Source organism: Aulonocara sp. 'chitande type north' Nkhata Bay, linkage group LG9 (genome assembly GCF_057382095.1).
Source record: "Aulonocara sp. 'chitande type north' Nkhata Bay isolate Kocher_YH1m ecotype deep benthic linkage group LG9, A_spYH_male_GT1.1, whole genome shotgun sequence".
NCBI classification, from domain to species: Eukaryota; Metazoa; Chordata; class Actinopteri; order Cichliformes; family Cichlidae; genus Aulonocara; species Aulonocara sp. 'chitande type north' Nkhata Bay.
In genome coordinates this window covers 16,586,953-16,595,507 of record NC_141352.1, presented here as the reverse complement: position 1 = coordinate 16,595,507, position 8,555 = coordinate 16,586,953, and positions in this window count along the sequence as shown.

The following is an 8,555-nucleotide window of genomic DNA, read 5'->3' as shown; positions in this document are numbered from 1 at the left end:
GTGTGCCTAATAAAGTGGCCAATTAATGTATATGAGTTGACTCTGCCTAAATGAATAGTACTACTGAACTTAAAATTGAACTGGAAAACAGTAGTACACCCTTTCGTTCTGGAGTTCTTAATTTCTTAATTTTATACACATCATGATGTGGCTTTTAAAGTTCTTGACCTTTAACACAAAAGCAGTGATGCTGCTGTATGTTTTCTCCACCTGATAGCATTAAATACCCTGCTTTTTACATAACTTGCATCACTTCTTCATGTTCAGCCTTTTATTTTGGTGGTTTGATCGTTTTGGGTTGCAAAATGCCTGGGTGTTAAAATGCAGTCACACATTTTATGCTCGATTCCATTAGGCGCTAATGTTAATGTGGCTGTGTTAAATAGATGTTTACATAAGGTGAAGCCAAGCTCATAGTGAAGCTAACCCAAAATCAGCCACAGTATATTTAATCATACATAATGGCTGGCACACTGGTTAAACAGAATCAACCTGCATCAGCCACACACTCGGGCTGATTCTTTACTCGGCACTCTCACTCATTTGAGTTAACTTCTCCCACATTCGCAGGCCCACCCTCTGCTGCACCTCCTTGTCCATCCATCCATCTGATTGACAGGTTATGAGCCAATCCCGGCACAAATGACTCTGAAACACCAGGAATCCAAACCAGCTGGGTTCAATCAATCTCACTTAAACTATTCTCCATCGCAGCCACGCTGCCTAATACTGAGACAGCAGAGAGGGCAGTTCCACTGTAATGTTATCAAATCGCTTCTGAAGCGCTGGGGCGATCACTCTCCTGCAGATTAAAGGGGAAGAGGAGGGTAAAAGGGATTTGTGTGTGAAGGGGGGGAGGAGGAAAAACAGAGGAGTAATTGTGCCTTTTATTTCTGCGTTTTAGGTTGTGAAAGCAATCGTGAACAGGGTGAGAAAAAAAGGGTAAACACAGTGTCAGACATCAGTTAGGTATGAGGAGAAAGTCATAATAGAAGCTAGAGTTCTGTTAAAAGGGGCGATAAAATTGAACCGACACAGCCATCTGTGTTTGGGCCAGGGAAAACGTGGCAAGTACAAACCCCTGAGGCTTATGTCATGACAAACTCTGCTATGAGGACAAACACTTGTAAAGAATCGTTCGGACTCTATTGACAGTGCTTCGTCTGCTGAGGGTGCGCGCCCTTCGTTCTAGGTCTGATGTCATGGGGAAAGTAAATTTATCCACAAACCCTCAGTGGTGAACAAGTGAACTTTCATTATTGCAGATTCTGTCGACCCACAAATAACTTCACTCAAGAGACAGAATGATTGATACTCTTCATCATCTCTGCCTCCCTCCTCAGCCCCCCTAATTCAATTCCAAATAACTGCAAAGCTGTGTCACCCATACCAAGGAACTCACCAACACAGCAACGCTATTGATCCACAAACACCACAGAACCTTATGCATTTTTCTACATCGAATGAAAGAGCGAGAGAGGGAGAAAAAACAGACCCCCATCCTTGCGATAGCTCCTCAGAGCTCAAAAAAGAAGGGATTGTAATAAGTCCACTGTTGCACCTAAGGAAAAAATGAGCACATGTGTAATGTGTATTTCACATTTCACAGAGGAAACATCATCCTAGATAAATGTTCTTAATTTTAGTCTCTCATTATAATTAATCAAACTGCACGCACACACACACAGAATCCCAGCCTTCATTTCACTGTCCTTTTCCTGAGGTTACTACCAGTCAGCATCCTTCTCCACTCCTGAATAGTCATCATTTTTCTAGCCACAGCGGTATAATCGGCCCCGATCAGGAAGCCCCCGGACTCTGAATGAAGCACTGTTTATGCAGAAAAGCCCAACAGCTACAGTCGTCTCATCTTTCTGTTTTCAGCAGGGAAGGGGGTGAGCTACAGCCGAACAGCACGACGGTGTTGATGGTTTCTCGCAGACCCTCAAGTCTGTGTACATTTCAGCAGGGCTTCAAATTTATCACATCAAAGACACAGCAAATTGCTACATAATTCAGTTTAGAAAAAAAATCTGCCAAGACTGCAAAAAACCAAAAAAAAGGTAAAGGGGAAGAAAATGTCTAAATGTTCCAAGACAATGGAGTGTTTATTGCACCTTATTCGAGGTATTTTTGTTATTGAGAAGAAAAGTTTTTAGTGTTTAAAAGCACATTTTTCCCCCCTGTGTTGACCACCTGATTTCATCTGCTGCTCAGCAGAGATGACAGTTCCCACGATGCTTTGCTCGAACAGCTTAACTCAGCAACCGGGAAAAACCAAGCCAAGACTCCAAAGACACACCCAGGAATACAACATCTGGCTTAGTCTCAGTTTCCTTATCTGTCCCATCGTATTCATCCACACAGACGCTCGCCCCACAATTTAGACTTTGTTTTTGGATTCTATCTCCCCCGATGTTAGGGTACAAACTTAGTTTATGATGAGCTGCATGTGATTTAATATCACCGGATGATATAATGCATTTAACAATGCACCCGGGTAAATATTATCAGTGAGGAATGGCTCATAAAGTGGCATCAGTCTGGGGTAGGGATGCACAAGTGTGAGATTACGTGACGTCAGAGATGAGTAACTGACCTGATTAGACCACTTTGATAAACACTGAGAGGATTGTCTCTCACGCTCACCTCCTCTCTCTACCTCGCGTTGCCTTGCTCGTTAACTGCCTGAATGGCGCTGTGTCTGAACATTTGCTTGTATTTGAAATCCTCCCCACCTTCACACAGATTGAATTAATGCCAGAGGAAGAAAATAGCCCGATAAAAACAACAGATGCACTGCATTTTTATACAGTCCCTGTGGAATCATCTAATTTCTAACCTCTGTGTTTGTACATCCCACCATCTCTTAATGCCCCTAACATACTGTAGGATGAGGGTGAATCTAAATGAAAAATACATTATTCATATTCCCACAGAGCCACAGAGGGTGGCTGCCATGCCAGGATGCCTCACCCATGCCCAGAAAGGCAAAGAAAGACAAAGCCCGCCCACACAATTTATTATCAGTTTTATTGATTTTCCCTAGGTTGGGGGTGGGGATGTCTGGCAACTATATTGTCTATATTGTACCCAGAATCTGTTTTTTACGCTTTCAAAATAAGTTATGTGTAACAAGTCAAAAGTCTGACTTAGTCAGCCAATGTTTTTCCACCTTTTCTTTTAAAAGGATGCGCTTGAATAACAATGAGGAAGAAAGGATGATGGCGAGGAGTGAAATTTAAAAGCTGGAGTAGAGAAACAAAAGAGAGAAAAACCCAAAACAAAACACAACCTTCTGCCGTCACGGTATGATTTATGGCTCAGCTGGAGAATTACATGTAATGATTCAGCATGTTGATCAAGAGTTTGTACAACAGTGTGATCCAGAAATATTGCACCCGAACCCACAACAGACAGCAACGCAGATCAATTACTCCGCAGCTCCACATTGTGCATTCTGCCGTTCTACCTGCGGCTCCAGCCTATAGCCTCACTACATCACAGGATAATCATCCCACCGCTCTCTGCAATGTGCAGCTCGAATGTGGATTCTTGTCTGACACACTTTAGCAGCTTTTACTGCCCCGAAAAACAAACAAACAGAAAATCAATCGTGCACATTTCTTAGCGACGCCTCAGATGAGAAGAGAGGGGAGTTCAGAATTTCTCAACCCCTCTGTTACATTTCAATATCGCTGTGTGATTCATAGGAAAGAGCCACCACGAAGACATGTAAATTATTAAGTAGTGACTTGGTCAGGCTGTGCTGTAGCTACAGAATGAGCAATTACTTTTTCCCCTCCTGGGACGGGAGGCCGTTTATGGTTTTGGGTCAAAGGGGAAGACAACCTCCACAGGGCAAAGTAGAATCAAATCCCTCAATTACTGATCTATCATTTACGGCTCAGGCTGAAACAAAATGGGGAAGCCTCTGTATGGATAGTCTGCTGTTACACAGAGTAGACATGAACAACCTGCATAGGCAAAATCTACACTATATTTCGAGGGTGTGAAACGCAAGGCCCGAGTGCCAGAATCAGGCTGCCAAAGACCAAATCAGGCCTGTTTTTTTTTTTTTTTTTTTTTTTTTTTGGGGAGGGGGGGGGGTTCTGCATAATACAGCAGCATTTTCATAGTGTGCTAAAAACTGGGATTTACTCTTGAATTAAGACTTATTTCTATATTAAATGGGATTAAATGTGTAGTTAAATATCTTTACAGGAAACAGGAAATTCACTGGATCGGCCCACTTAAGATAAAAGTGGGCACAATGTAAAATGGGTTTAACGTTCCAGCTATAGATTATATATGAAAGATGGATGTGTTCACTGTGACGTTGCCCATTAGCTCATCAGGACTTTTTTAAGCCCAAATCTGAGAATTTAAGCCAAATGACCATATTTGCACAAAAGGAAGCATTTTAGTGTTAGCTAAGTGTTAGCTAGAAGTGTTAGCTAAGTTTAAGCTAACAGTAACCAGCTTGGTTGTACTGTAGACCAGCGGTCCCCAACCTTTTTTGCGCCACGGACCGGTTTATTCCCGACAATATTTTCACGGACCGGCCTTTAAGGTGCCGCGGATAAATACAACAAAATAAAACTAGTACCGGTACCGAAAAAATTTTTTATTCATTACACACGTGAAAAGACCCAGGAAAACCGAGTAAACGATAAAAACGATAACAAAATAACGCTGAAAACCGATAAAACCCTGAAAACTATACATTTCACACCTGAGCCTCAACTCTCGTGGCCTGGTACCAAACGACTCACGGACCGGTACCGGTCCGAGGCCCGGTGGTTGGGGACCGCTGCTGTAGACTGTATGGACACATCACAGCGTTTACATGTAAAAATACTGCATTATCTCTCACCAAAACTGTAGCACAGACTTTAGTACAGCTGGTCTTTTGATACAGTTAACTTCAAAGTAATCAATATTATTTGCAGTTTAATGTGTGGGAAAAAATGCTAAAGATGCCATTATGTCAGTACTTTTACAGTACACTCAGCACAGCTGATTCCAGGAAGGAGCTTGAAAAGGTCATTTGTTCATCCCTCGTGAGTGAGGTGGATGGAGAGGAATGACATTTATGTTTGGGCAGGTTAAAGGAAGTTGGCTGATTTTAAAAAAAGTAAGATATCCACATAATACATAAAAACATGTCTTCAGTGATTAATTTTGAATTGGTGTTGTTTTCTGAACGCCAACAGAATTTGAAGATCATTTGGTAAAAAGCGAGTGTTCATATTCTTACACTGTTCCCACTCTTAGCATAACAAACCCAGAAAAAAAGACATCTTCATTGTCAGTGGCTTTGAATTGGAATTGCAGACACAGCTACAATATTTGCTTAAAATGGCTGGAAAGTAATGCAGACATATGGTGCAATTTAATCCACCTTGTTATAAGCAAACCTTGTAAGATCTGGCATCTGTTTCTTTAATAGGCTTAAGGAGGAAAGACCTTGCCCCAACCATATCCACCCACTGTCCTCCACTAACCTCAGGTGTTTTGTGAATGTCAATGTGTCTGCAGCAACAACGACCAGCTCCCTTAATCAGAAGCAAATCTTGTTTTCAATAATTAGCTGACAGACAAAAGGGAGAGAAACCTCATTTTCCTACGAGACTCAACTCTGCTGCAAAATCAATATAATGAATGTCTAATGGCAAGCCTCTTCGCTTCCACCAGGAAGACATTAATGCAGAATTAAACACATGTCAGACCTATCGCATGTTCTTGTTCCCACTTTAAATTCACATCAGCTGTAAGAATTCTCACTAATAAACATGTTGCACTGAGTGTTAAATGATGTGCCGTAAACAATTTACAAAATCAGTGCTATGAATCTTCTCACTTTCAAGTACTTTGTTAAATGTAAATCGTAAAAGTTACAATACTGGGAAATCTTGGTTTACAAATGCCACTGAGTTCAGTTTATTTCACCGAACCTTCTGTCCCCGATTGTGATCGTTTGCATAACTTTTACAGACGTGAATGCTTTTCTTTACTTTTCTTTGTCCCCGTTTAGTTGTGTGTGTTTTTTCTCTCCCATTCAGCTCTACAGTATCACCAGCACTTCTGCCCACATTGATAGCGCTGAGTGGAGATAACATGCGGTGACAGAAACCCCTGGAATCTGGTGTGTGAGACGGATCATAAATGCTCACGCATCGTTGGGGGATATCAACCCCTGATAATGCAGTCATCTCACAGCGTGCTGACAGGAATGAATTGAGCCTGGAGACGACATCCTGGAAAAGCAATAGTGATAAAGAACTAATTAAAGATGGTAAAAGGTGAATATGATTTTGGGGATCTGTCAGTAATTGGTCACATGAAAGATACTGGCAGGGTGCAGACGTTGCTGCTGCTCTCCCTTATTAGGCTTTTATGTGAAAATTAATGTATTTCAACCTGGTGCCCAGGTGCTGGAGGGCTGTGCCACGGTCTCCTTGCCCCTCACAAGGTGGGAGATCCACAGAGCTGTTAGGAAGCTTCCTCTCAACAGTTTTAATTCGAAGCCACAGCTGAAAGAGACAAAGACTTAATTTAGAGGAAATTGGTTCTACAACACACAGCTGGGGGAAAAAACTAGTAAACAAAATGTAGTCAAAGACACTTTTTTAGTTTCTGTCTGACAGTTTGAAGTTAGTATGAAGCTGCACATTGAATGGCCAGCCCATTCTCATCCCCGTGGTGTTAAATACTGCCACTTTGTTGGTTTCTCAAAGCCAATAGTGTCTTATAGGTATAGATAGGAGAGGGTTCTGGAAATACTCAGACACATATCCCAACTTCTGAAATATGCAAACTTTGGGAAGTCAAATTTCGCTGTTCATTTTTGCCTAAAGAGTTCTGCAATCTTAACCTTACAGTAGAGGTGAGTGAAAAGAGACATGAAAATAATTGTGTCGACTTAAAAAAAATCCAGACATCTAAAACTATTTGTAATAAACATTACAAAACTGTTAAAACAGACTTCTATAATCTGACTGGCTGATATTCAAGTTACCCTAATTGTTCACATCATTACAGTGGAACCCTGACTTACGAAATTACTTCGTTCCCGAGGGTATTTCGTAAGTCGAAGCACCCATCGCGCCTTTTGAGTGAGCTATAGGCTAATTGCTAACTGCAACAATACGTCGTTCAAGTGGAACAGCAAAGCGCAAGTAGGAAAGCCAAGGGGGTTGTCACATGATTCGGAAGGCATTGTGGGCTCAGCCAATCAGAGCCAGCAGATTTCATTACGCGGGCATTTTGTCGTAACACGGGCAGAAATATTGCCGTTAAGTGCCTTCGTAACTTGAATTTTTCGTTAAATGGGGTATTCCTAAGTCGGGGTTCCACTGTATTTGCATATTAAGCAGCATTAAGGTGCCAGTAGTGGCAACACAGTGACACTTTCTTCGGACATAAGGATCATGCACGCTGATATTTCTTGTCTTTGTATCAATATCTAAGAAACAGAGTATATGGAGCTGGCTCGACGTTGGCCGTAAAGATTCTGTATGAGCTGTATATAAAGCAATGGCTGTGTTGTATAGCTGATTGAAATTCACCAGTGATAGCAGAAATTTTGAGCATCACACTGCAGCAGCATGAAAGTCTCCAATATAAAAATCTATTGCCTAATTAACTGTCTTACTTGAATTAATGAAGTGGGTTGAAAAATATTCTTTAAAGGGGTAGAGCGGCCTTCAGACTTGAAAAGAATAACGTGCGCTTATTTTTTCTCAGACATATTTTTTCTCGTATTTATCAAGTTCCATTGTTCTTAAGATCTACCAATCACGGAAAAAGATGTTTTGTTAAACCATAAGAGCAGGCTGTTCAGCTCGACTGCGTTTCAGTAAACTCTTAGGAATATGTACACTGACTCTCTCTCCATAGATAAAATCAAGACCAGAGTAAATGTGGAACCTTTTTTAATGCCAAACAGGGCTATTGCTCAGCTTTTATGGGTTTGTGAGATGCCTTGAAGTCTTATTAGCTTCCCGGCGAATTTTCCATCCTGTGGTTTAGTTTTACTCCTCACTGGCCAAGACACAGATAGTAAGTTTACAAAGTTCCAGCGAATTCATTTATTGTTTAATCCCTCCCCGAGGAGACAGGTGTCAGCCCGGATCTTATCGGCTCTTGCATAATGAGAAAAAATGATGGAGCTGGGTTGGATCCTGCAAAGGTCACCCGACCACACCCTCTTACAGAAACAAATGGAATTAATGAAAGCAGTTTGTCTGGACCCCTTCTCTATGTTGCACGCCTTCAGTCCCTCATTATTCTCTCTTCTTCCCTGTCCTCGTCACACACACCGCATTCACTTTCAGTGTCTCACCTCACCAGATCGCCTAACTGTGCAACTTTTACAATCACATCCAGCACATTGCGCTATCTATAAGCTGTTTCAGCAGTGTCTCATTCCCAGCTGAGTTTCATAAAATCATTTTAATAAAGTTAGACATCATCTTCGAAGGGACAAAAAATCAAACCGCTTTTGTATACCAGGGAGAAAAAAAAAGATAACAATAAAACCTACCCCAGAA